This window comes from Cryptomeria japonica, chromosome 8 (genome assembly GCF_030272615.1).
Source record: "Cryptomeria japonica chromosome 8, Sugi_1.0, whole genome shotgun sequence".
Taxonomy (NCBI): domain Eukaryota; kingdom Viridiplantae; phylum Streptophyta; class Pinopsida; order Cupressales; family Cupressaceae; genus Cryptomeria; species Cryptomeria japonica.
Window position 1 is genome coordinate 313,142,742 of NC_081412.1, and position 27,162 is coordinate 313,169,903.

Sequence of the window (27,162 nt, forward strand, 5' to 3'; positions counted from 1 at the left end):
ATATTGAATGTTTGAGGTCTCCAGTAAAAGAAAGTTTTTCCAGAGATTCTAATGGCTTCCCCATCTGAGCAACAACAACCAACAGATTGGCAACTCAGCTGGGGAATAAACTTAAGAGATAAGTTTGTCAACTATTGCCCTAGAGTCTTTGGTTGAATGTTTTTTAGTATGGAAAGAGTTTTGTAGTAGCATGTCGAAAGAAATACTCATATGACTCTATTATTGAAGAAGACCTAGAATAGAAAAATACTTTGAATAGCTCTCTGTTGTTCAAAATTTGTTCCTCTACAAGGAGGTGGTGACTCTGTCCTAAAAGAACAAGATAACAAACCAAGAAGAGCTCCAATCGTGAAGGAGTTCTTAGTCAAAAGCAAGAGAGAAGTTGCTGCTATATTTTCCAAGTATTCTTCTATTGAGAATTTTTTGTGAAAACCATAATGTATGTAGTTTTGAAATGAGTTCCCAATCAAGTGTAGCAGCACTAGTAAGAAGGGAAAAGTAGTTATTTTCAACTTGCATACTTCTTTGATGTGATATTCAGTCATTGCTTTGTGTCAAAGAAGTGTGTTATGCAACAGTGTGTTATGCTGAAAATGTGTTATGCTATCACTAGGCTCATTCAAAAGGTCTTAAGCCTATTTTTCAGTCATTTTGTACTATTTTTACTTAAGACCTTATTGTAAGAGAAAGTCATGTGAAGAATGTAACTGTAATATTTGTATAACAAGCTTGTAGAGACAAGTCAAGATGTATTGTCATTATGTTGTTCGAGGCATAATGAATAATCAACAACTCAATCTAATCCCACCAAGAGAAGTCTTATCCCTAAGAGATATAGGCCTCTAAATTTCAGTAACATTGAGGGATACCCACATCCCTTGCCCATTGAATTTAAAGATCAAGTGCTCTTGTTCCATGCACAAGAATCTGAATCAACATTACACCATGTCCAATCATTTTGTGGTTTTATTGAATACTTTCAATTTTGCAAGGAAGACATTGTTATGAAGTTCTTTTTGAGATCACTAATGGGTGATGCAAAAGATTGGTATGAAAGTTTGTCCACACAAAGTATACCATCTAGGGAATGTTTAAAGGGGCTGTTCTTGGAAAGATTTAGTGATATCAGTTAAGGTTATGAGCAGCCCTCAGGATCTCAGAATATTCTAGTAAGAGGGGATGCAATGCGTGCACACATATATCATGTGTCAAGTGTTGAAAGTGGATTTCAAAGCACATGTATCCCTGTTATCCCAATCCATGCTTTTTAGTCTTATGATCAATTTTATCAGTCTCAAGTCACATTTGAGTGCAATCCAAGTTTGGTGAATCCAATGGTGTATGTTAGTGCACAACTAAACATGAGAAGATTAGAGGGTAAACCACCATACTCGCTATTTTCAAGGTTCTTGAAAGGATTGCTAGCTATTCCCATGAGCTTCATGCTTCAAGGCTCCGAGTGGGTAGATTTATTCTTACAAATTTATGAACCTAATGTTGTTCATTGGTCAAAAGAATTAAAACCTGCGATCCTAAGTCAAATTATTGCATGGATAGACATGATTGAAGGTTTCAAGTCTAAGATTGCACTTAATAATGGACATCCAACTGCTGAGGATGAAAAGATTGAACAAGAAAGTGATGGGAATATGCAAATTGGTAATGATACTTTGAGTATTACTGAAGATAAGATACATTGTCAGCATGGAGTAGATAGTGATTGTGAGCAGCAGCTAGAAGAAGAGTGCACACCTGAAAGTGAATTTTATAACAACCTGAATGAAGTTGAAGATGAATACCATGAGGATCAACACTTTCTTCTAGAGGGTGACTGTGATTTTGAGAAGGAAACACATGTTCATGTGAATCAATTGAGTTTTCAGGTTGCATGGATGACAATGAAGATGAGGCACACAACCATGGTGAAGATTTAAATAATAGTAGTGTGGAACATATGAATGAGAAAGAAGAAACTTGTTCAATAAGCAGTGAAGGGATCTCAGACTCGTTGGCAGCAGAATATCTAAGGTATGCACAAGGGAAAAAATGAAGAATTTATGCACCCTGTTGATGTGGTTTTTAACAGTGTGGTTATCTCTTATCATGCAAAGTGTAATGCACCCGTTGTCAATCTCCTTCCTATGCTCAAACTAGTTGATTTGCAAAGTGATGAAGAACTTGTGGGCATGTGATTTTTTTAATACAATTATGATATGTGTGTTGATGATGAAAGTGCGCATGCTAATAAAAACTTAGATTTTTCTTCTAATGACATGTACATGGTTGCCAATGATGATATTCCTTGTGAAGGTCATTTTGATGAAGAGGCTCCAGGTGTGGGTTTGTGTGAAGATATCCTTTTTGATAAAGATGAATATTATGATAAGGACCTTCATGAGGAAGAGAAATCAGACATTAGTTTGAGATCATATTACAACAATGAAGACAAGGTGCATGCATATGAGGGGTCATGGAAAAGTGATAATGATGATCCATGTGTACAAGTTGTCGATGTAGAAGGCACTAAGTGGGACTCAGAGTTTCAAAATGATGGTTCCTATCATCATGATTTGCAGTTACCTAAAATAATCATGAGTATTTTTTTCTCTTTTCTTGATAATAATTTTCCTAATGTGTATGGTTTGAGGATGAGTTCTTTTGAGAACTCCCTTCAGGATGAGCAAACTAATGAGTTGAATGAATCCTATGTTCCCAGTTGTGTATCAAAATGTGATCCTTCATTTTTTCAGCTAGGAGATGTTCTTGTGGAGTGGGACAGTGATTTCGATCATACTAGATGTTAGGAATAGCATGTTAGTGTATTTCTCAATAAGCATGATTGGTTTTTGTCACACAATGATTTGTATTTTCAATCTGTCCACAAGTTTTAGAGGTTTAATGATGATGAGTGCACTAGTAGTTTACAGTATGATAGCCAAATAAGAGATGCCAACATGTTTGATCAATGGCACTCTGGCTATGTCCACAAATTGGCCTTGATGCAGTCAAAGAAGAACCATGTGTATGACAAAGGAAAGCATTGGCCTTTCTTTTTAGGTGGCCTTGGGCCATCATGTGTGGTTTGATGCTCAATCCACAATTTTTTAGGGAAGAGAAGACCTTTTTTTACTTTGTGCCCATTGGAGTAGGCACCCGGTCTGCTCCCCAGAGATCTGGGATCTTGTCATACCCGCAAGGGGCATGCATCCCCAAGCTAGAGCCACTATTGGGACCTCCAAATTTTGCATAAATTTGAGGACCCAAGTTCAAAATTTTGTATATTGCATTTAGAATCACCTTCTACAACGGATCTGAGTAGCTCAGTTTGTGAGCTCATATTTTCGCACCAGTGAAATGTCATGCAAAATCCTCTTGGGAGATTGTTATGCACCTTATAGAGATGAAATATGTCGGTTTGTAGCTTCCTTGGGTCATTTTTAGAAAGTTTGTGAAGTCTCCTTTGGAAGTCCAGAAGTTAAGGTTGTTGTTTGCATATGTTTGCACTTTTCCAAGTAGCCATGTTTAAGGCATTGTATATTTTTACCAATTGATTTTAAATCCAAATTGAGAGTTGCCTATGATTCGCTACTATTTTTTTAAGCCCCATGCCGGTTTGAAAATCCCCACGAATCCGTTGGACAAGTTTTCAAAGTTGATTTCGTTTGCAAAAAAATTCAGTTTTGCGAACTCGACAGTGTCAAACAGCAGTCAGTGGCCCACTTTGTGAATTTTTATTTCGCACTCAATTGATCTGTATTTCAAAGTGGTTATACCCCATGATTCTTTGTAAAATTTTCTACCACTTTCCCAGTTTGTAGCCCTCCAGCTCATCATTTGGTCAGTTTTCAAAGCCCATTCCAAATGGACTTTTTCAAGGTTAACAGGCAGCACTTCCCTGATTTTTTGAGTAAGCAAATTTGGAGGTTAATAACTTTTGCCTTGGATGTCTTAATGATGATCCATCTGATTCATTGGATTATTCATATTACAATCTATCAGTGTGTCAGGCTGCAGGCTTTGATAAGGTGTTTGGGTCAGTTTTTGAAGCCGGTTTCAAGGGCTACTCAGGTGTTTTCGGCCAAAATTCAAAGTTGCAAAAATGTCAAATCTAATGATTTCTCAGTTAATTCCTCACATCCAAATTCTGTACAGTCAACATTCTGAGGCATTCCCATTAGTTAAATTGCTAAAAAAAAAAAAAAAAAAAATTAGTCGGGCCCACTCAGGGCTCGACTAAATGATGTGACCCTTGAAGGCAGATTGATGCTTGTGTGTACTATTGATTTAAATAATGTGTTTATCCATATTAAATCAAAGAGGAGGTAAAGGTATCAAGGTAATTTAAATAGTGATAACCATTTGCTAAACTGGCAAGGATCCAACTTAGAGCATGGCCTAGCGAAACCAGTGAAGGTTCATTGGGAGATATATGTGCATATATATTTTTAAAACTTATGTTTTAAACTATATTTTGTCTTTTTTACTTAAATAGAAAGGGGGTGAATGAGTTTGAGATCATCTGGTTGAGTTGAATGTTAAATATTTAGTGATGATCAAAGTTGATTAACCAATGGGGCTATGTGAGTCTTTCAAGATTGCGTAGAAGGGGAATTTCTTTTAGAAATGTAAAATTAGATATATTGCAACCATATAATATTCGTGTGAGGCAATATGTGAGGATAAGAGAAGTGGAGAGCCCATAATGACAATATATAATACTTCATGAAAGTCTTTTGCTTCTCACTCCATGTGAATCATAAAGCGGACCATGAATTGGTGTGAGCCGGCGAGGGTAATAAAAATTTATCCCCGTCACCCCATGCGGCCTTTGGAGGTAGCAATTGTAAGGTGCGGGCCTACAAGAATAAGGAGAGAAGATTCTCCCTCGCTACCCGCAGGGAAACTGGACAGATAAAAAGGGTGCACGGGAAAAGTGGAGAAAGAGGGAGGTCTCTCCCCGCCATCCCGCGGGTTGAGGCAAGGCAACTATGGAGGCGCACGGGGCAGGGAAGTCCTAAATATCCCGCCATCCCATGAGGGAAACAAAGCAATAAATAGAGAGTTGTGGGAAAAAACAAAATTAAAACTGAAAATAAAAGCACAACAATAGCAGGTATCAATGGATTTGGCAACAGACAGGGTATGATCTGCAAATTTGGTTATAGCGAGTGGGTGTGTAATGTGTGACAGTGTTAGGATGCTATAGGTGTATTTTCTCAATGCCTATTGGAGATCGATTCACTCATGTAAATGAGTGTGGGAACATCTCTCTTCTTATAGTAAGTAGAGGCGCATCCATTGTCAGTTACATGATCTAAAAAAACAACAAACAAAAGGGATAGACTTTTATGATTTGCTTTATTATCATTTTGCAATGGTGGCTCTAACATACTCAATGGGAAACAAGGTTCAAAGTGAAAATAAATACAAGGACAATGAGGCATTTAGGGTATGCAATCTTGTTTTGATTTCACCATTCCTGGAAGGCATCCACATTAGTAAGGTTTCAACGAAAGGACAACGAATGTCAGAGTGAGTAGCACAATGAATCGATTCTTATCGATTGATATTCATGCAACAAAGTTATGCCTTGTTAATATCAACGTCAGACTCGATAGTGGTATTCCTTTCCCATTGGTAAATCAAGCAGAGACGAGAAGGGCAATGGGGATATTATGTAATCAGCATCTGTATGGCTTCTGTTGCAGATCAGCCATCGATCCAAAATGTGAAATCGAAGGTATCTGCAGAGATCGATTGAGGACTTATCCAAGATATGCCCTCGTCATTCATGATGTCTTCTCAGATTTGGTGCTTTGTTTCTAGTTTATAATCACAGGGAGTGCATAATATGGCAATGTAAAACCTTTGTAGTAGGGGATAAATGGACATATTTCCATGATGATTGGTTGATCTCTATCACCGTCAAGGCTTGGTGCAGATGACATATATGAATTGATGAATAACTATGTCAAAGGAATTTGGTTACAGGTGGGACGTTCTTGTTCGTAGGATGTTGATTTCATCAAAGGCATTGTACTAAATGTCTGGGTTCAGAGATGGAAAAGAAATTTAATGTAATTTGGAAAATAACGTGAGCAAGTGAATATTTTTATCCAAGAAATGAAAAAGATGAGGTGATCTCGCAAAGTTATGAGGATCAAAATATGTGTAAAATGAAGGGTAATATCTCATTGTGGTTGAGATATGTGCACATGAGCAATAGGATATGTTGGATGAATGACAGACTGAATACTTCAATAAATAGGAATGTAATTTGGGAAATAACGTGAGCAAGTGAATATTTTTATCCAAGAAATGAAAAAGATGAGGTGATCTCGCAAAGTTATGAGGATCAAAATATGTGTAAAATGAAGGGTAATATCTCATTGTGGTTGAGATATGTGCACATGAGCAATAGGATATGTTGGATGAATGACAGACTGAATACTTCAATAAATAGGAAATAGTCTAAGGTAAAATATATTGTAGGATAAAGTGAATACAAACAAAAGGTAAAAGTGGGGAATGAAGTCTTCAGCAAAATGGGTAGAATATGTTCAGGATATGAAAATTACTTCTGGGAGCACGGAAACTTTCTACTTCCGATCAAAGGGAAAAATATTTTCATAGAGGTAGAAATATTTCTCATAACCAAGGGTTGTGGCAATGAAAAGGTAAAGGGCTATAGTAAATTGTTCCTTTGTGCAAAGTGGTCATTTCGGTTAATAAGGTGGTTTTTGCCATCTCTGGCTCCAATTGGGAAAGTGAAAAATGTGCAGTAATTGTATACACATAAAATTGGCTATGAGCAACTAAATAAATATTTTATATTTATGTAATAATTATTCTTCTATTAAATAGATAATTTGAAAAGATTAATTTATGTAATTCATTTCATATTCTTCTATTAATTAATTTAATTAAAATGTTTTATTAATTAATTCATTTATCCTTTCTTCTAATCAATTATTTAAATATCTTATATTTAATTATACTTCTATCCACTATCCTATAGTCTCATCAATTAAATAATTTCTTAATTATTTAATCTTCCTTTTCCAACTCACCCTCATCTCCACATCACTTCTTCTTTGCCAATTCATCAATCATGTGGCTAAGATATTAATATTTTTCATATTAATATGCATCATTATCTTCAACTTCCAGATTTATACTTCAAATTATGTGTACATACACACATTCCTCAACCTCCCTATATTATCTCCAACCTTCCTACATCTTTGGAGGAATTTGAGTCCACTTGTCCTCTTATCCCTCAATCTTCTCCAACTATCCTATATTCTCTCAAGTCTTCTTCTCAGTCAAGGTGAGATGAATGACACTTGACTTCTCCTTCTACCTTTTCTTCCATCCTATAGGTGTAAGAGGAACAACTTCCACCTTTCTCTCTCACATCTTAACCTCTTGCTCATAGTCATACAATTTGCAAGATTTAATCATGACCATTGATCTCTTCCACCTAAGCTTATGCACTCAAAAATCTATAAATAGAGGTCTCCTAAGCCATTTTTGAAACTAATATCTAATCTTACAGTCAATTAGGAGTCTTTATCTTTGCATCCATGAGTTCATTTGCTTAGCATTTTTAGAGTTGTTTTTGAGAAATTTAGCATAAATCATTATCATAGTTTAGCTTTACATATCATATCAACTACCAGTCCATTCCACACTTGCCATCTTGGAAGCTACCAGTGCTTGTCTGAGAGCAAAATCATCTGCAAACAAGAACAATGGGGTTAGGAAACAATGAGACAAAAATCATGAAGGTATAATCTTTTATTTGCTTCTTCATTTTATGTTGTTTCATTGGTTGAAGCTTGATTTATATTTGCATGATAAACTAATGAGTTTGCAGGTTTAATCTTTAGGTGAAACTTAAGTTGATCTAATAGTGACTTTCACAAAAGAGGAAAATTTTCAGTTTTGGGTCAGAGGTGGACAGTGGCTGCATATAGAAATATTGGTCAAACTGCAAAAAGTGGTGTAATTGTTGGAAGCAAGACTTCCATGCACAATTTTGAGCTTAGAGTACTTTGAGTTTTTCTTTTTCAGCATGTAATCTTTTTCTTTCAAATAGTTATAGCCAGCATACAAGAAAGTCTTATGAATTTTTTTGAGTTGTCTCCTTCATCTATTGTTCTCATTTTATAAAATAAAATATCAAGTATCATTTTATTTTGTCCCAACAAGTTTGGTGTCATTTTGTCTTTTGCTTCTCTTCAAGGAAGAGATTAAAATTCTTATGATAAGATGAGGAATGGTGTCATGTATATGAAGGATCTTTGAGTATGATTGCAAGAAAGCTTCAATGGAGGGTGTTAATGTCATGCATTAGCTCTCAAAACTAGCTGGTTATATTCATTCTATTTGGATTCACTAGTTACCTGTTGTAGGTTGACTCTGCTGCCCTAATAAGGCATTGGTCATGGGATTTGTTTTCAATTTTCAAAATCATTCCTTTAATCAAATCTCTTTTATTTTATGCATTAGGAGTTGGATTAGTGTAGAAACCCAACCTCAATGAGTGCTTAGATGCCTATAGACTAAGGTTATAGCCAAAACCAAAAGTTTATCCATCTTCCTTAGTATCTTTCATTGGCATGATCTGTTGTAATTTGTAATGTCAAGAGTATAGGAAGCCGAAAATTGTTTGGACATTGCATAGGTTGACCCACCTTAGTCTAGCAAGGAAAAAAGTGTAGGAGACCTTGATCTTGTGACCGAGTTTCGTTCAATTGGCCAAATCCTTTTTCAAGTTTGTTGATAAGTTATTGGAAATTCCTCTAGGACTTGGAAAATATTGATTTGGGAACCAATAGAAATCTCGAGCATATGGCACTTGGTCTCTGAAATGAGTAGTTCGGTATGGATATTGTTCATGTTACTGATCATTTTTGAATGGAATTGAATAACCTTCATGTTATTGACAAATCAGTTGAATAACCTTCGTGTTATATACCCGCCTGAGAAGCAATATGCAGAGCATTGTGGGTTAACGAGGAAAGGAAACTTATTCTTTCATGTTTAACGCTGCAGCGTGACAAAGGTGTGACGAATATGGTCATGGGATAGCAAGAAGGAGACTTGGTCTCCCTCTCGCCACCTCACGGGACTCTAAGTGTCTAGTAAGAAGACTTCAAGGGTAGTAGAAGATGAACAACTTGATCTTCCCCGCCACCCTGCGAGGGTTGTCTAGAGAACACAAGTGTATTGCGGGATAAAGTCAGAGGGTGAAGATAATTTTCTTCCCGCCACCCCGCATAGTGAACAGTGGTCAAACAATGGTGTTGCAGGCTAACAGGGAAGCAAGGAGGTCTTCTTTCCCCACCACCCCATAGGTAATATGAGGGTTCCCATGAAGCATTGTGGGCTAACTAGGAGAGCAGGAGACATTTTCATCCTACCATCCCATGAGATGTTAGAATAGTTTTCATCGATAAGTTAAGCTAAAAGTGACTAAGGTGGGGACCACATCTGAATGTGAGATAACTTGTTGAGCTATATGTAGGTGATTGGTAGAAACTAGAACATCTCAAAGGAAGTGATGGAGACAACATGACGTGTTATTGACAATCTGAGGAAGTTCGATAGTTAGAGATGTGGTAACTAATTCAAACTATTTTTCGACGAAGACATATAAACGTTTGGAAAATAGTTGAAGAGGAGAGTTATTGGTCATATTGGATGATAGGTTGATGAGGTACTAATTCTTGTCATTATGCAAAGAGGTTGAGTGTCGATTGGTAATTCTATAATGTTGAATCAAAAATCTAATTTTGAACATAATCTTCTGAATTGTTGCTGCCTGAACAAAGACCAAATCAAAGCTTAAAAATTTGTAACTTGTATGTAAATAGTTTTTTGTTGTAATACAAGAGATTACTTTGGTGTGTGATTTTTTCACCCATAAGGGTTTTCCCACATGAATTTTGGTGTACTACTTTGTGATTGTGTTTATCATGTTGCTTTGTTTATCTTGTATTGTGTATCTTAAGTTGTTGTAATTTGAATCGAAAAACATATTTGCTTGTCTCTTCTAAGAAATTAACATTAGGGGGACATTTTACGCACTCTTATTTCCTTACAAGATGTAGTAAAACACATGCAACAAAAAATAATTGAATTTGAAAAGGGGCACAATGAGATGAATGATGAAATTAATAGGTTATACATTGAAAATGCCATGTTGAAAAACCAAACAAAAGGACAACCTAACAATCAAAATAAAGTTATTATTTTGCACTGACACGCTACTCCTACACCAACACACAACACTGAGGATGGTAAAGGATGGAGTGAGGAGAAGAAAAAGTATGAGAAGGAAATCAAGGAATTAAGATTGGCCAATGTAGAAGCTTTGTGAAAGGTACCACAACAGATCCTTAGTAGTTTTGAATAAATATTGACACATAGAGTTAAACTCATTACTAACAGGTTGGATGAGGTATATAAGGGCTATGAGTCCTTATTGAAGGTGATAGAAGTATTTACAAAAAACAAACCTAAATTGGAAGCCTTATCAAAAAGGTGGCAACCAACATATCTTACCTTAGTCACTTTGTGTAAAGTAACACAAAGGGATCCTAATGCTCCTCCTACAATAAAAGAGACTGAGAAAACAATGTCTTATCATTGAAGAGCACAGGTATGTTTCTAGTGAAGAACAAAAAGTGAGGGCCAGAATTGGTTATTTTCATACATTTCAACACTGGACCATACCTCATATCATTGATAAGGATAAGTACATGAGGGATTTCAATAACTAGAAAACTGACTTCTGTCAAATGGTGCCAAAGATTATAATACACATGAAGGAGGAAAGGAAAATGAACATTCAAAGTTTCAATTTGTTTCAGGACAAGGTCATAACATTAGATGATGGTTACTCAAAAAAATTTACAGAGATGAGGACAATGACAGACAAAAAAATGGAAAGATCACCTTGTGAACATGCTTGTCATCCAGAGCTTCAAATGGTTGAGTGACTATAAAGTGTACCAATGGGAGTCAACATACTTGAAGGCCTCGGGACATTAAGTGCTCGAAAATTCAGCCAGTGGATGTGGAGCATGCCCAACTTAAAGTAGAACCTTTCCAAACCCAAGGGTCACGGGTTGCTACTCACATTGTCATGATAAAGGGCTTACTCACATTCACCGACTATTCCCATATTTCATTATTGTGTTTTATTTTCATACTTGTCTCAAAAAAAACTTTGTCAAAAACTTTTAATGTTTTAATTAAGTTCTCTTTAAATTATGCATACAATGTTTAATTATGAAGAGTTGCAATGTAACAATCTAAGGCTTGTTGCTTCTCAAAGGTTTAGTTATCAAAGGTACACCCTCCAAGGTTTTGCAAAGCCTAAAGAGAAAAAGATTCTTGTTCGTTGGCCAAATCAGTTGCATGGCCTGATTATATAACTTGGCACATTCTCAGGGTTTTTGCAATCTTTTGATTTGGGAACCAACACATTCAAAGCAACTGAATATGGTTTGGATGATGACGACGGCCTCTTTACTTGGCTTAGGATTCTTTATTTATATTTAGCTTGAGATATTCCTTTAGAATCCCTACATGTAATTTGTTTTCTAGTACATGTGTGAGGACAAGCCATTTCTTTCATTTTCCTTTATGAAGGAATATTAGATTTCCTCCTTATGAGGATTGTGACACTTTTCACACACATAGGATGATAGATGGCATCCTTAGACTTGGGAGTTACATTTGCAACTCTTCTCTCTCACCTCTATATATTTCAGGTGCCTCTCTCTTTTCTTCTATGGAAGCATTTCTATGCTAAGCTCATTCTCTCTTTCTCTCATTGTATCTTCTTAGACTTTATGCCATCTTCATAATCATTGGGGTTTTTCCTTTACTTTTTCCCCCTTACAAATATTTTGTCTCCTTCTTGGATTATAGTGTGCTTTCTCTTGGTTTTGCCTTCTCATTTTATGGTAATACTCTACCTTCAAACAATTTCTCATTGATTAGTTATTTCTTGGTACTTCATGTTATTTTATTTTTATGGTATCAGAGCAGGTTTCTGCTAATCATTTGTTGAACTTGTATTGTTAAAGGATTACCATTATCTATTGGAGCACTCACCTTTGGAGCACTCTGTTGAACACTATGTTTGAAAATAAAAGAAATCTTCCTAAGGGTGTGAAAATTAAAAGGTTATCGACCAAAATGTCATATCGAGCATCTCAAAAGGAGTTTCACAAAAAGAATGCTTTCATCAAAATAAAGTATGACGTGTAAAGCACCACGTAAGAATGTCTTCGGCGGAATATCACTTTCGATAAATGAAAGTAGCCGCTCATCGATACTCCTGTTTCATCGAAAAGCAAAAAGCAAAAGGCAAAAAGTGATTTCGATAAGAAACAGCTGCCGAAGAAATTCAAAAAGCATTCATCAAAATACAAATCTCATTGATAGCATTGTATCGAACAAAAATAGAAGGGTTTTACCGATGAGGAGGATGTCAAAGAAAAATGACTTTCGAAAAGCTTGCATGAACTTTCACCGAAGAATAGAACCCATCGAAATATGATTTCGATGAAACTTGTGAGTGACTTATCGAAAGAAAGTTCATGGAAGAAAAGATGATTTCGAGGAGACTTGAAAAGAGTTTTTTGACATAGGCTATTCACCGATGAAGTGATATCAAAGGAAGTGAGTTTTCGATGAAAGGCTAAAGTATCCGGCCAAAGACAAGGGTTTCATCGAAAACTTGATTTACGATCATTTCAGTTGAACAGTACTTCCCGCGAAAGAGTTAAAGGCCCAAGTGAAGAATGTCACATCTGCAATTAAGTTTAAACATTTGAATAGCCGTTAAGGATGCAGAGACATTAACTGTGCACAAGTTGCCCATGCAGTTATAGCTAAACTGATCGAGTTTTTCATAAGAAATAGATTGATGCTAAGAAACTGAAAGCTGCAAGAAATTTGCTGGAATTCGTGAACGACAATCAAAGGAGCTAGACAAATTTTCCAAGTAAGTTTGATTTCTCGTATTTATTATGGAACCGTCTTCTTCTTCTAAAACGAGTAGGAAAGGGAAAGAGCTAAACCCTGAAGAGAAGCCCAAAAGATAGAAAAAGGAAGGTAGAGCTTTGACTTAGGATTTGCTAGACCAGTGCCCAACATCCAGCGTGAGGTCTAAAAAGATCAAAAGTGAAGAAGAAGGATTGGAGGATAGATTTGAACATCTGGGAGACATATGGACCGAAATCAGGGGACATGAATTGTTCTTGTTTAGCTACAAAAGAAGGGATGCTCTGAGCCCATAAGTAATAAATGGAAGAAAAACTTAGGGAAATTGGTAGTCCCAAATGTGTTTGTGGATGTTGAATTAATGAAAGCTCTGGTAGATTGCTATAATCCGAGAACCAAAACCATATGTGACTACCGAGGGAATCCCTTGGTGGTGATTAACAAACAAACTATTGATATGGTGTTTGATCTAGACTGGGAAGTAGAGGAGAAAATCGATATGCAGAAACTGTCGCAAGAATTCTTTAGCTTGGAAAACATCTATAGAAAATGGAGATTACCTATTCACCAGCCGAAAGTGGGCGGGTCCATTGTCCCATTCAGCAAAAATGATAAGGTGCCATTCGATGTCAACCATTTCCATCCATATTTTAAATATACATACTATGTTGCAGCCCAAGTATTAGGCTTAAAGGCTCATCCTCTCATGGATATTGGGTTTATGGTTCTGTGTGCCGATTTACAATCGAAAGACCCTAGGTCATTTGATTATGCCACTTATGTTGCAGATGCCCTAAATCATGGTTTGGAGAAGTTGAAAGGAGACCTTGTGAATATCCATTTTTCATTGTACTCTTTATTGATGCATATTATTCTTTATTGTGGACAAGAAATTAATTTCTGGTCAGATGATTTTTGCATCAAAGCTTATGATAAGAATGGTTTGAAGAAACCAGTTCAGTTGTGGGTTTCTGCATGGGATCAAAGATTCATTAACAACTAGTACTGGCACTTTCAGGAATATTTTGTGAAACCCCTTAGTGCGGCCTTTGGGCAACATAGAGATTATACTTTGTCCCCTGAAATTAAGAGATTCCTCAGGCCAAAAGACTTCTCTCCGGAGTCCCAGATTGATCACAATTGGGGTGACTAGTATTGCCACAATAATCATACAGAAATTAGGGTATTTGGGTATGAAGGAAAGCCATACATGCTTCCAATTATAGTACCAAATAGGGTGGCTAGCCTGGAGATTGTGAGACAGTTATCTACGGTCAGTGCCAAACATCTTACGGATTTTGGTAAACAGTCCATTGTTCCAGGGTTATTGGCTTTTTCCGATTTTATTGTTAAAAGTTCAAAAAGCTATCATCTACTTCAAAATAAATTAGATTATTATGGCATGACTCCGGGTGAACCTAGAGAGAACTTTGATCCTGAGGGATATATAAGAGCTGCCAGGGCGTCACAAAAACTAAAGGCCGGAATACATGTGGCTAAAATGCTAGATGACTTGATCAAGAACCTTGAAAGGGAAGAGGCCAGGGCTTTGAGAGAAAAAAGCGAAATGACTTGGGAAGCCTTCAAATGGAAAAGAGCAAGGGGGATGGTGGATGGAGACTTGCTTGGAAACCTCCAAGACCCTATGGAGATAGCCAAAAGGTTACTTCAACATGAAGTAGAGATTATGCATAGGGTGCCCTCCCAGTTCCTTCATTTTATCAATACTGAAAAGGATAGTCAACCATTGGCTCACATGTCACCAAAATCAACTGCTAGTAGTATCCCTGCTGACTCTCCTAGAGAAGATTATCCTCCGGGTTTTGAAGCAGAGGTGGATGTAGACACTGGTGAATTCAACATCAAAGATGTAGTTGACATAAGAATGACAGAACATGAGGATTTCGTTGCTGATGACGGATTCGCCTCTTCAAGGGAATTCCTTTCATTCTTGTACCAGTATAAAGGGGCCCATGTGAAATGAAGCATGGCTGGAAGACCCGAAGAAGAACAGATGAAAAGATTACAGGATGAAATCGATACCCTCATGAAGGATATGACCCCTGAGAAAGGGAGGAAAATATTAAAAGAAGCTGGTGTCATCATCTTCTCTGGTTGGGACATAAATTCTGCACTTCTTTTTGATGGATTCTTGAAAAAACAGGATTTGAATCAACAGGTGTTGCCTCAGGAGGTAGATAAATTGTTCCTAGGCTCTGGGTATGATCCTGATCAAAAGGCTCTCCTACAATGGGCATTATATCCAAAGGGAAAAAGGCCAATTATTGTAGATATCGAAGAAACCTTTGGACACCTCATGATTCATCAGGTTGGAAAGACTGACCCTAGGGTCACTGCAAAGTTGAACCTGGATGTAGCCAAATTAAATATGGATCAGACGGAGTTTTTGGTTAGAGAAAATATTACTTATAAGGGCTTATATGAAAAATCTAAAGAAGAGAATCAAAAGTTGCAAACAAAAATATTACAACTTGAGACAGGGATTCCTTTGAATGAATATGCCTCGTATCCTACAGGACAATGCTTGGACGATGTTTCTGATGCTCTATATTGGAAGTATCAAGCAGATAAGGCTACCAAACAGATAAACAATATCTAGCAAAAAATGGATAAATTGGTTAATGACATCATTGAACACCGATTCAACACCATGCTTATACATGTCGAACATTACTGGAGGGTGTACGCTGGAACCATAAAAGCATTAAGAGAGCATGAAAGATTAAAAGCACGATTGGATGAGGTGATAAGCAGTATTGATATGATGATGCCAGAGGAGAAGGCTGAAGGGACTTCACATGTAGAAGATCATGCTAAGTTCGAAGATATGCTAAAGCGAGATCTTAAAGAATTGGATGATGGGAGCCCTATTGGAATGCCCTCATTTTATAAAGAAGGAGGAGCAGTGTCCATGGAAGATTTGCGGAATGAGCTTATAAGCATCATGGATTGGGCTGTCAAGATTGGACCGAAGCAAAGACATGGCCCCTACCGTCAACCAGATGATCTTCGAATACCTTTCACAAGGAGAAGAATTGAAGAAACAGAGTGTTAAGATCAAGACTTTCAAAGAGGATAATTATATTCATCATTTACGAATTCTTAATCTCTTTTTACTTAAGTTTGTTAAGAATATTCAAATTAACGATTAACGTTTTGAAAAGACACGTCTTTTCATGTTTGGCTCTTGCTCTCATATATATGTGAGAAAGGCTTTTTGTAATAAATAAAAAAAAAACAAGTTAGAATAGGAACAAGATAGCAATGTATGCCAACCTGTAAGTTCTCTGTTATACAAATTTTGATGGAATACATGCTATGATCAGTTGTTTTTCTTTGCGTATGCGTTGTGGATTATTTCATTTTGTTTTGGCGATCGCTTGTGATATTATCTAAAGAGATAAGGTTATTCATATTCTTGGAATGAAATTTATGTTATATGTTATAAAGTTGAAATAAAAGTTCTGCTTGCGAATTGTAATTGTTCTTCGCAGTGCTTACTTGAATGGTCCCTTAAAGGTAGGGTTAAATTTGTTCAAGCAACTTATGATATAAGCATTCAATTGATCTCAGAAGATATAATAACCGACAGATCCATAAAGGGGTGGGTTAAAAAGCTGTCTCACAGGTTCGCATAATAAGTCCTAAAGAAAATATAATGACTTTGTAGCCCAAACAGCGAAGAAGGCACTGGTTATTTACAGATTACACTTATCACCGTATTCATCATATGTCATTTTAAAAAAGCAACAGGAGTAACTAAGTAAGAAACATAGATCGAATAGCTTCTACAACAACAATCTTGAACTCATCTGCTATATCTCCATCCTAGGAATCTATGCCATCTTGAGATAGGAGGGAACCAGATCAAGACACTTAATCTGCTATAAAAAGCACCGGTCATTGAGAACGGCTGGTGAATAGGTACACCCACCTAGGTCCTGCAGAGCCTGAAGTGAGAGAGTTAACAACTAAATAGGTTCACTCTATATGTTGGCCAAGTCAATTGGAGGGTTTGATCATAGGAGTTGGCATTTCCTTAGAACCTATCCAATCTGTTGATTTGAGACCCAACAGATTGGCGACTCTGCTGGGGAAGAATTATTAAAACTCTGCTGTGGGAGAGAACTCAGAAGAAAGAAAAAACTTTCCTCTCAGGAAGAGAGGTGGCGACTCAAAGATAAAAGAACATCTATGCACGGAACAAGATCAGTCACAAAAGGACAATCTTTATCCCAGTTAGAATTCTCTCAACGAAAGAACAAAAACAAAGAACCCATGAATGAATTCATGAGAGAAAGATACAATCAGTATAAACATGAAAGCAACCAACATTCACCTTCAAGAGAACAGGATAAAGCAACTACTTCAAGCCCAGTAAATGAGGATTTGGTTGCAGCATATAAAGCCCAAAAGGGGCGATATCAAATTCCCCCTGGTTTCGAAAATCACGAAGCACGATCCAGACAAAACACACCGCTTTCATCGGGATCAGGTATGGCAGATCCTGCAGATAGATTCACAGATTTAACTAGACAAATGATGGAGGCAGCTGCTGAAATGAGAGATTCAGGAAGGACTCAGGAATGTTTGGAGTTGTGTGCTAAATTAGGCATAAATGTTGGTGAGGATGACTTTAATAAAGATGTAAACAATTACAAGAAAAAATGTGCTCAGGGAGTGGGTAAAGTAAAGAGTAATAATTTTAAGGCTTATGAGAACCCCTTGTAACAAAAGAGATGATCATATGCAATCAAGTGCACCACCAGTCCAGCCAAATTTAAACTTTGCTGCTCATAACCAATTTCCGCCTCCAGGTCAATTTTATAAAAAACATCCACCCCCTGATCAATTTCAATATCAATACCAGAATCAATACCCTTTTCCCTATCAAAATCAAATACCCTCATATGGTAATATGAACCAAAACTTTGGGAATCCTCATGGGGGATATGGATTAATGAATATGGAACAAATGAGGCAGTTTGATTTTTCAGGAATGATGGTATACCCATATCCTATCCCAAATGAAATCAGGATTGCAATACCAAGGTTCACTGGAAGTAATGCAATTTTAGGAGAAGCTCATTGTAAGGCCTTTGATGCAGTAATTGAGGATTTTGGTTTACCACATGAAGATGTTAAGATCAGGTTATTTATGCAATCATTAACAGAAGATGCAAGAGATTGGTTTAGGGCGTTGCCTGATGCATCTATTAGAAATCTTGCAGAGTTTAAAAACTTATTCCTTGAGAAATATGGAGACCATAACAGCCCTGAATTTGCTTTGCATGAGATCATTAACATAAAAAAGGATCAAAATGAATCAGTGGTAGATTTCAATAAAAGATTTAACAGGGTTCTAAACAAAATCCCCAATAGGATGAAACTAGTACCTGAGGTAAGCATTCTATATTACATCAATTCTTATGATAGTAAAACAAACTATGAGCTGAGAACCAGAAATCCTAGAGACCTCCGGGATGTTATGAAAAATGCCATTGTCATAGAAAATAACAGGAAGGCTACTGGTAAAGTGGGGAAAAGAGAAGATGTCAGGTTATACAATCCTAAAGCACCCAAGGCTAATAAAGATGAGGATAAGCTTGACAAGGTTTTGAGTGCCCTGAAAGATTTATCTGTAAGGGTAAACAAAACAGAGAAGCAGCAATATTATCGTCCTGAAAGGCCCAGACTGCATGACATGCCCTATAATACTACCTGGAAAGATGGAAAACCAGTAGACAGGAATCACAGAGACAACCAGCAAATTCCAGATCCCTTGAAAAGAACAGTAAACTATACTCAAGATGATGACATGTGGTGTTATGCTTGCAATATGCCGCATGCTCCCTCTTTGTGCGCTGTAGCAAAAGGACTGCAGGAGGAAGAGAATGGTTATGAAGAACATATGGGTGACCCAACTGTTAACATGATATCCTTTACAGAAGAAGGAGGATCACATTCCATGAACATTGATCAATGCTCTGTGTTACCCGTAACCACCAACATAAATGAAAGTGTTAAACTCAGAATCCCCACTGAAGAAGAAAAGAGAAGAATTACGGCTCATGCCGTTGCACAAGCAAAAAGAACTTATGATTTGAGGAATAGGGTGGTGAATCCAAAGCAAAGCAAACTCACTAGTCTTTCTATAAAAGAAAATGATGAAACACCCAAGCAAACAAATAAAGCAGCTAAGGAAGATGTACCAAAGAATAATACAAGGGGTCCTGATATCCAAAAGGAAGATATAACAAAATTTCCTTTGGCACAACATTCCACTTCATTTGATATTTCAAATGCATTAACGCAATTAAAAGTTTCTGTTCCCCTAATGGAAATAATGAAGTTCCCTGAATACAGAGAAAAGACTCTTGAGATAATTTCGGGTGTCCAGAAGGAAAAAGTGAACGAACAGAAACAAGAGGTTCCAAAAGGTAATAATAGTGAACAAATGGCCCCAGTTATATATCTAGGGTCTACCATAACCAAAAATCCAACACAAGTAGACCCATTTTATCTCACCTTGGTGGTGAACAATAAAAAAGTAAAGAATTGTATGATTGACTCAGGAGCAGCCATAAATGTTATGCCTGTTGGAGTGATGAAAGAGCTTGGATTGGAAGTTGATACTACCTTTGGGAAATGTTATGCCATGGACAACAGGTCGGTCCCAGTGGTTGGCATCATGAAGGATGTAGAATTCAAATTGGCAGCCTGTCCCGAAGCATCGTACAAGACAGATATTACAGTGGTGGATGTCCCTCCAAACTATGGGATGTTGCTATCTAGACAATGGTCAAACATGATAGGAGGGTATGTGCAGTTAGATTTATCATATGCTACGATTCCAATAAATGGGCAGGAGGTAAAAATTGATAGGGAACCCCGGTCCACATATATCATAGAAGACATGGAAGAGTCATCAAATCAAATATGTTTCTTGCGAATTGATATGGACAATTTCCAAGTACAGTTGACGAAGCCTAAGGTTGATGAATGGATCCCCATTGAATCAGGTCCAGTTGGGAAGAATGATCAAGTATGGAAAATGTTCTTTGATGGGTCTTGTAGCAAGGAAGGGAGTGGGGCTGGAATCCTATTTATCTCGCCCACAGGGGAAACTTACAAATATTCTTTCAAATTGCTATTTGAGTGCACAAATAACATTGCGGAATATGAAGCCTTACTCACTGGTCTTAATATAGCGGTTAAACATGGAATTAAATTACTCAGTGTGTTTGGTGACTCAGAGTTAATAGTCTCACAGGTAAAAGAGAAGTATTCCTCAAAGCACTTAAGACTGAAACAGTATAGGAATGTTGTCTGGGATACTATAGAACTTTTGGATGCTTTCCAAATAAACTGGATTGACAGGTCAAAGAACATCATGCCAGACTTTTTGGCCAGTATTGCATTGAAGGATAATGATATAACATTAACTGGGATATCTGAAGTAGAGATGAAAGTGAGACCATCAGTTCCTGACAACATATATAATTGGCAAGTGTTTCATGATGATGCAGAACTACTGAATTTCTTACAGTGCATTGATCACTATCAAACTCAGGCAATAAATTTCAGTGACTTCGTGGAAAAGACTGAAGGTAAGGAAACTTTATTTGGACATGAAATCATACAAATAAAGTCGAATAAATTACCAAGAGGCTTAGTGGCGTTGGAAAGGGCTTTCAATGCTTAGGATGTAATTGAGACTAAAGGATCAGCTGTTAAAGAAAGTGATGTGGAACAAGTCAATTTAGGAAGTGAAGAAACCCCTAGAAATGTTTTCATTGGGAAAAGGCTAACTCCTGCCATGAGGCAAAAATTGATGACATTACTAAGAAGATATAAACACCTGTTTCCATGGTCTTATGAAGATCTCAAAGCCTATAGAGAAGATCTTTTTCAGCATGAGATACCGCTTAAACCAGAAGCTAAACCATTCAGACAAAAGCAGAGACCTATTAATCCAACATTGTTACCAAAGATGAGGGAAGAGATCATAAAAATGAAAGATGCAGGAATTATCGAACCCTGCAGATATTCCACATGGGTCTCTAACTTAGTGTCGGTCAGAAAAAAGAATGGGGATATTAGATTGTGTGTGGACTTTAGAAACTTAAACATATCATCTCTAAAGGACAATTACCCATTGCCAAATATGGACAACATGCTGCAGAAAGTAACAGGATGTGAATTGTTATCTATGATGGATGGATTTTCAGGTTATAATCAGGTGAAAGTTAAAGAAACTGAAAAGTATAAAACAGCCTTTACAACTCCATGGGGCACTTATGTATGTGCACGAATGCCATTTGGATTGACTAATGCTGGTGCCACATTTCAGAGAGCAATGGATGTGGCTTTTGCAGAACTGATTGACATAATCATGGTGGTATACCAAGATGATTTAACTGCATACTCAAAAAGGGCTGATGATCATTGTGAGCACCTTGAGAAGATATTCAAGAAAGCCTTAGAGTATGGGATTTCCTTGAATCCTAAAAAATGTCATTTTGGTGTCGAAAAAGGAAAGTTACTGGGACACATAGTATCCAAGGAAGGGGTGAGAATTGACCCTGAGAGGGTAGCAGCTATCAATGAGGTTCCCATTCCTCGAACCATCAAGGCCATTCAATCATTCTTGGGACAAATAAATTTTGTGAGAAGGTTTATTCTAAATTTTGCAGACATAATAAAACCTATAGTAAAGATGTTAAAGAAAGGAGTCCAAATTGATTGGACTGAGGAAGCAATTGATTCCTTTGTAGCAATCAAAAGAGCAATTTCTGAAGCACCAGTACTGATCTCTCCAGATTTCAGCAAGCCTTTTATAATATTCTCATTTGCCTCTTGTCATACAATAGCAGCAGTATCGTTGCAGAAGAATCCAGAAGGATATGAGCAGCCCATTGCATATTTTAGCAAGTCTTTGAACCCTTCAGAGATAAAATATGAGTTGAATGAAAAACAGGCTTAGTAAAATAGTTTAGACCATACTTAGTGGGGGCTGAAGTTGTAGCATATGTTCCTAATGCAGCAGTAAAAGATATCTTCAGACAAACTGAGGCCACAGGCAAAAGATGTAAGTGGATCAACCAAATACAAGAGTTCAACATTGAACTCAAAATTTCACAAGTTATCAAAGGACAAGGGTTGGCCAAACTCATGACAGGGACTGAAATTGAGGAGTCTTGTGTAAACCAAGTAGGGTTAGAAGAAGCAAATTTCAGTATTGAGAATACAACATGGTACACTGACATTATATACTATCTTAAGCACTTAAAATGCCTAGATGGTATGACTGATAATCAGAGAAGAACTTTAAAGTTGAAATCTGCGAGATATGTGATTGTCAATGGGGACTTGTATTGGAAAAACAGAGATGGGATATTATTATTGTGCCTAGATAACTGCCAAGCTGAGAAAGTTCTCCAAGAGATGCATGATGGGGTTTGTGGTGGTCATTTTTCGGCTAAGACTACTGCACATAAGATATTAAGAGCTGGATACTTTTGGCCATGCATTTTCAATGACTCTTATAGGTATGTTAGAAAGTGTGAAGCTTGTCAGAAGTTTTCAGGCAAATTGAAATATCAAGGGTCACTTCCATTAAGACCAATGCTAGCAGAGGAACCCTTTCAACAATGGGGAATTGATTTCATAGGAGAGATATCTGAGAAGTCCAGGGGAGGGCACAGATGGATATTGGTTGCTACAGACTATTTTACCAAGTTGGTAGAGGCAATACCTACTAGACAAGCTACCAGTAAGGTGGTAATAAAATTCATAATGGAGAACATTATTACTAGATTCGGTGTTCCTACAAAAATCATCTCAGACAATGGCATGTCCTTTAGGTCGGAGGAATTCAACACTTTTTGTAAAGAGTATGGCATTCAAATATCTCATTCCTCTCCTTACCACCCTCAAGGAAATGGGCAAGCTGAATCAAGCAACAAGAACATCTTAAAGATCATTAAAAAAATGTTGGGACACAACAAGAAGGCATGGGATTCAAAATTAAGTCTTGCATTATGGGCAGATAGAATAACAATGAAGAAATCTACAGGAAAGTCTCCATTTGAGTTGGTTTATGGCAAAAGAGCCAGATTGCCTTTGGACAATCTCTTGCCGGTACATAGGTTCGTGACTCAAGAAGGGATAGATGTTGAAGACCCTTCACAAGAAAGAATGATGCAGTTAGCAGAGCTTGATAAAGTCAGAACAGAGGCTCAGAAGCAGAATATAAAAATTCAAAATCAGATGAAGAGGTTGTATGACAGGAGGACGACGGATAGGAAATTTTGTGTGGGTGATTGGGTCTTAATGTGGAATGCCAGGAGTAAGGACAAAGGCAAGCATGGAAAATTTGAGGCTTTATGGATTGGACCATATGTTATTGTGGATAAAAAAGGAGGAGACTCCTACCTGCTCCAAAATACAGCAGGGGAAGTCCAAGAATTGCCAGTACATGGACAATTCTTGAAAAAATTATTTTCTTGATGAACTCTCTTACATGTACAGTAGATTAGGATTCACTTCCATTGTATATACCATGACTTGTCAAATTTTTTCCTCACTAACCAGAGATTCTGAATTCTTGAAGACATACACAATATGCCTCCATCCTCAGTCAGAGCCACTATTGAACACTATGTTTGAAAATAAAAGAAATCTTCCTAAGGGTGTGAGAATTAAAAGGTTATCGACCAAAATGTCATATCGAGCATCTCAAAAGGAGTTTCACCGAAAGAATGCTTTCATCGAAATAAAGAATGACATGTAAAGCACCACGTAAGAATGTCTTCGACGGAATATCACTTTCGATAAATGAAAGCAGCCACTCATCGATACTCCTGTTTCATCGAAAAGCAAAAAGCAAAAGGCAAAAAGTGATTTCGATAAGAAACAGCTGCCGAAGAAATTCAAAAAGCATTCATCGAAATACAAATCTCATCGATAGCATTGTATCGAACAAAAATAGAAGGGTTTTATCGATGAGGAGGATGTCGAAGAAAAATGACTTTCGAAAAGCTTGCATGAACTTTCACCGAAGAATAGAACCCATCGAAATATGATTTCGATGAAACTTGCGAGTGACTTATCGAAAGAAAGTTCATCGAAGAAAAGATGATTTCGAGGAGACTTGAAAAGAGTTTTTCGACATACTCTATTCACCGATGAAGTGATATCGAAGGAAGTGAGTTTTCGATGAAAGGCTAAAGTATCCGGCCAAAGACAAGGGTTTCATCGAAAACTTGATTTACGATCATTTCAGTTGAACAGTACTTCCCACGAAAGAGTTAAAGGCCCAAGTGAAGAATGTCACATCTGCAATTAAGTTTAAACATTTGAATAGCCGTTATGGATGCAGAGACATTAACTGTGCACAAGTTACCCATGCAGTTATAGCTGAACTGATCGAGTTTTTCATAAGAAACAGATTGATGCTAAGAAACTGAAAGCTGCAAGAAATTTGCTGGAATTTGTGAACGACAATCAAAGGAGCAAGACAAATTTTCCAAGTAAGTTTGATTTCTCGTATTTATTATGGAACTGTCTTCTTCTTCTAAAAGGAGTAGGAAAGGGAAAGAGCTAAACCCTGAAGAGAAGCCCAAAAGACAGAAAAAGGAAGGTAGAGCTTTGACTCAGGATTTGCTAGACCAGTGCCAAACATCCAGCGTGAGGTCTAAAAAGATCAAAAGTGAAGAAGAAGGATTGGAGGATAGATTTGAACATCTGGGAGACATATGGACCGAAATCAGGGGACATGAATTATTCTTGTTTAGCTACAAAAGAAGGGATGCTCCTGAGCCCATAAGTAATCTATGGAAGAAAAACTTAGGGAAATTGGTAGTCCCAAATGTGTTTGTGGATGTTGAATTAATGAAAGCTCTAGTAGATTGCTATAATCCGAGAACCAAAACCATATGCGACTACCGCGGGAATCCCTTGGTGGTGATTAACAAACAAACTATTGATATGGTGTTTGATCTAGACTGGGAAGTAGAGGAGAAAATCGATATGCAGAAACTGTCACAAGAATTCTTTAGCTTGGAAAACATCTACAGAACATTGAGATTACCTATTCACCGGTCGAAAGTGGGTGGGTCCATTGTCCCATTCAGCAAAAATGATAAGGTGCCATTCGATGTCAACCATTTCCATCCGTATTTTAAATATACATACTATCCTGTAGCCCAAGTATTAGGCTTAGAGGCTCATCCTCTCATGGATATTGGGGTTATGGTTCTGTGTGCCAATTTACAATCGAAAGACCCTAGGTCATTTGATTATGCCACTTATGTTGCAGATGCCCTAAATCATGGTTTGGAGAAGTTGAAAGGAGACCTTGTGAATATCCATTTTTCATTGTACTCTTTATTGATGCATATTATTCTTTATTGTGGACAAGAAATTAATTTCTGGTCAGATGATTTCTGCATCAAAGCTTATGATAAGAATGGTTTGAAGAAACCAGTTCAGTTGTGGGTTTCTGCATGGGATCAAAGATTCATGAACAACCAGTACTGGCACTTTCAGGAATATTTTGTGAAACCCCTTAGTGCGGCCTTTGGGCAACATAGAGATTATACTTTGTCCCCTGAAATTAAGAGATTCCTCAGGCCAAAAGACTTCTCTCCGGAGTCCCAGATTGATCACAATTGGGGTGACTGGTATTGCCACAATAATCATACAGAAATTAGGGTATTTGGGTATGAAGGAAAGCCATACATGCTTCCAATTACAGTACCAAACAGGGTGGCTAGCCTGGAGATTGTGAGACAGTTATCTACGGTCAGTGCCAAACATCTTACGGATTTTGGTAAATAGTCCATTGTTCCAGGGTTATTGGTTTTTTCCGAATTTATTGTTAAAACTTCAAAAAGCTATCATCTACTTCAAAATAAATTAGATTATTATGGCATGACTCCGGGTGAACCTAGAGAGAACGTTGATCCTGAGGGATATATAAGAGCTGCCAGGGCGTCACAAAAACTAAAGGCCGGAATACATGTGGCTAAAATGCCAGATGACTTGATCAAGAACCTTGAAAGGGAAGAGGTCAGGGCTTTGAGAGAAAAAAGCGAAATGACTTGGGAAGCCTTCAAATGGAAAAGAGCAAGGGGGATGGTGGATGGAGACTTGCTTGGAAACCTCCAAGACCCTGTGGAGATAGCCAAAAGGTTACTTCAACATGAAGTAGAGATTATGCGTAGGGTGCCCTCCCAGTTCCTTCATTTTATCAATACTGAAAAGGATAGTCAACCATTGGCTCACATGTCACCAAAATCAACTGCTAGTAGTATCCCTGCTGACTCTCCTAGAGAAGATTATCCTCCGGGTTTTGAAGCAGAGGTGGATGTAGACACTGGTGAATTCAGCATCAAAGATGTAGTTGACATAAGAATGACAGAGCATGAGGATTTTGTTGCTGATGACGGATTCGCCTCTTCAAGGGAATTCCTTTCATTCTTGTACCAGTATAAAGGGGCCCATGTGAAACGAAGCATGGCTGGAAGACCCAAAGAAGAATAGATGAAAAGATTACAGGATGAAATCGATACCCTCATGAAGGATATGACCCCTGAGAAAGGGAGTAAAATATTAAAAGAAGCTGATGTCATCATCCTCTCTGGTTGGGACATAAATTCTGCACTTCTTTTTGATGGATTCTTGAAAAAACAAGATTTGAATCAACAGGTGTTGTCTCAGGAGGTAGATAAATTGTTCCTAGGCTCCGGGTATGATCCTGATCAAAAGGCTCTCCTACAATGGGCATTATATCCAAAGGGAAAAAGGCCAATTATTGTAGATATCGAAGAAACCTTTGGACACCTCATGATTCATCAGGTTGGAAAGACTGACCCTAGGGTCACTGCAAAGTTGAACCTAGATGTAGCCAAATTAAATATGGATCAGACGGAGTTTTTGGTCAGAGAAAATATTACTTATAAGGGCTTATATGAAAAATCTAAAGAAGAGAATCAAAAGTTGCAAACAAAAATATTACAACTTGAGACAGGGATTCCTTTGAATGAATATGCCTCGTATCCTATAGGACAGTGCTTGGACGATGTTTCTGATGCTCTATATTGGAAGTAT